Here is a 3,198-nt window from a genome sequence, read left to right as displayed (position 1 = left end):
GAGGTCGAGTGCTACCCTTGAGCAAAAAAGCTCAAGGGACAGCACCCATGACTGACAACAACAACAACCAAAAGAGAACTTGTTACGGGAACCTTCTTGAAAAGCCTAGAGGTGAGACAGGACATTTTTTGGATTTCATACATGTCATCCTGTTTAGTCCCAGGAAAGTTTTGCTGTAGAGAATGCTCACCCCTGATTGTTATCCTATATGGTTAGCTTGTGGTGAGCTTTGTCCCCACCCACAACATGGTTTTTGCCTTTAAAAGCTTTGTGCAAGCTCTGTTCTGGGCTGCAGGTCTTTGGGACAGGAGTCTACCTGTAGTCACCGACATTTTACTAAAACTCCCAGCCAATCGCTGGTGGCTCACACCTATAATCCTAGCTACTAAGGAGATAGAGATCTGAGGATCACAGTTCAAAGCTAGCCCAGGCAGGAAATTCCATGACACTGTCACTGTGGCTCAAGTGGTAGAGCACTCATCTTAAGCTGAAGTGCTGAGGGACAGTGGTCAGGTCCAGAGTTCAAGCCCCACACCTGACCAAAAGAAAAAAAAAAGATTCCCAATTTGACCTCTCAAGATGTGGCTTCTATGTATCTTGCAAACTATTCCCATAAAATAGAATCCAGTGAGAAGAAGCCACGGAGGATTTACAAGGAGATGTTCACCCGGGACATCCGGAGGCCTGCTGGCAGCAAGATTCTGCAATTCTTCCTGAAAAGCCTGGAAAGCAGTGAAACGCTCCTCTGTTGCAATAACTCAGAACCTCATTCTGAGTGTTTCCGGCAGAGGTCATTCGGCTGAACACAACCGTGGACTAATTAGAGCCTGATATAGCCAGTGCCGTCCATAAGCCTGGATGGACAGTGGACGCGTGCCAAACAACTGAGGTCTGGTTCTCCAAACTTTCACAGAGTGCCATAAGTAGAGGTTCACCTTACTCCTTAGGTTGAGTAGAGTGTAGCCGTCAAAGCTGGAATAAGTAGCACTCAGGTGAGAAGAATGGGAAGCAGATATACCCAGTCCGCTGGCAGTGTCTTACAGGGACAAGCCTATCTGGCTGCCAAGCCTGAATGTTTGCAACCATGGCAGAGCTCTGCAGGCGCAATTGTGCAGCAATGCAAACTACGTACCCTTGCCAAACTTCACGGGGGTAGAAGAAACCATGGAGGAATTACAAGGAGATGTTCACCCAAGACACCCAGAGGCCTGCCGGCTGCAAGTTTCTGGAATTCTTCCTAAGAAGCCTGGAAAGCAGTGAAATGTTCCTATGTTGCAATAACTCAGAACCGCATTCTGAGTGTTCCCGGCAGAGGTCATTCGGCTGAACACAACTGTGGACTAATTAGAGCCTGATATAGCCAGTGCCATCCATAGGCCTGGATGGACAGTGGTCCCGTGCCAAACAACTGAGGTCTGGTTCTCCAAACTTTCACAGAGTGCCATAAGTAGAGATTCATCTTACTCCTCAGGTTGAGTAGAGTGTAGCTGTCAAAGCTGGAATCAGTAGCACTCAGGTGAGAAGAACGGGAAGCAGATATACCCAGTCAGCTACGGGTACAAGCCTATCTGGCTGCCAAGCCTGAATGTTTGCAACCATGGCAGAGCTTTGCAGGCGCAATTGTGCAGCACCTACATCTCTTCCTTGTCCCCCCTCCCCCATTCACTCTTACCCATTTGTCCTCTTGGAAATTTAACTGGTCATGCATGCCACTACAGCCATCTCCACAAACAAAACCTGCAAAAGAAAATTCAAAACAATCTTCCATTCAGAAACCTGACATTTGACATATGTGGTTGTCCCTCAGGTATATCATTCAAGTTACAGCTTGATGGTAGAAGGAATTGCTGGTGTGCTACTGCATAGGAGACCCTAGGTCCAATTTCCAGCTATTCCACACACCAGCTCCAGCCTCTTGTCCTTATAAAACAAATAAAGACACACAGTGAAGGTGAGAGAAAGGAAATTTATTATCTTGTAGACAAGGGGGAAGACAGCACTTCAGCCCTTCTTCAGAGATATAGACAGGATCAGTAGCTTTGAATACATAACTGGGGAAAGGGGTATAAGAAGTACAGTCTTCAAGCTATGTGCTGGTACTTCACATCTGTAATCCTGGCTATTCGGGAGGCTGAGATCTGATCATAGGTTGAGACCAGCCCTGGCAGGAAAGTCTGTGAGACTTTTATGTACAATTACCCACCCCCAAACCAGGAGTTGACTTGTGGTTCAAAGTACTAGAATGCTAGTCTTGAGGAAGGGACAATGCCCAGGCCCTGAGTTCAAGTCCTAGGACAAAAAACGAGTTACAATCTTTGGTCAAAATTTGGTTTCTTTCTCTCATACAACTTTGTATAACCTTTGAAATAAAAAGCTATTTTAATTAAGTCCTATCTCGTTATATTAGTTACATCCTGTTACAAGTTCCTGCTTTGGCCACCTTGTATGGCCTTTTAAATTTTCCTTTTTAACTACTTAAGTCACATTGCTAAAGTTTTTTCCTCTTTTAAAAAATTTTCTTTTTAAAGAATTATCTTTAGGTAGTTATACATAGGAGCTTCCATTTAATAAGTGAATACAATATGTTTTGATCAGTGTTACCTCTTGAGACAAGGAGAGGGAGACCCCAACACTTGGCAACTAAAAAATTGAGACTCAGAACTGAATTCAGATAGTTGTAGAGACATGAACTGTCTGGCTGGTTCTTACACTTAAAGATGGGGAAGCAAATCCAAATTGATTACATATAAATCAGTCTCCACTCTGTGATTTAGAATCATTCATCTGATAGCCACCCTGTAAACCCCAGATTTTTTCTCCCAATCTCTCCCATCAGTGTACTTGACTTGAAACAGTTGCATGCTTATTTCATGTGAACAGAAAGGCAGTAGCTCCCACCTGTAATCATAGCTACTTAGGAGGCTGAGCTCTGAGTGTTGTAACCCAATCAGTAACAAAACAAAAGATGCCACAATTAATAAGCCAAATTATAGGAGTCTTTATTGTCACCTCTGCAGACCAACAGATGCACAGGAGTGTAGACGTCTGAAATTGTGCTGTCCTGAGACAGCTCAGAGTTAAGTCTTTCAAAGAGAAAAAACACATCTTTTGACAAGCAATGCATAAGACTTTTTTTGTTTTATTTTACAAAGCATATACAGACACAAAACTTAGCATTATCAATAAATTTAGACTTAC

The sequence above is a fragment of the Dipodomys merriami genome, unplaced genomic scaffold, assembly GCF_024711535.1.
Source record: "Dipodomys merriami isolate MVZ:Mamm:240054 unplaced genomic scaffold, mDipMer1.0.p SCAF_3131, whole genome shotgun sequence".
Lineage (NCBI taxonomy): Eukaryota > Metazoa > Chordata > Mammalia > Rodentia > Heteromyidae > Dipodomys > Dipodomys merriami.
Note: the sequence above shows the minus strand (reverse complement) of the source record.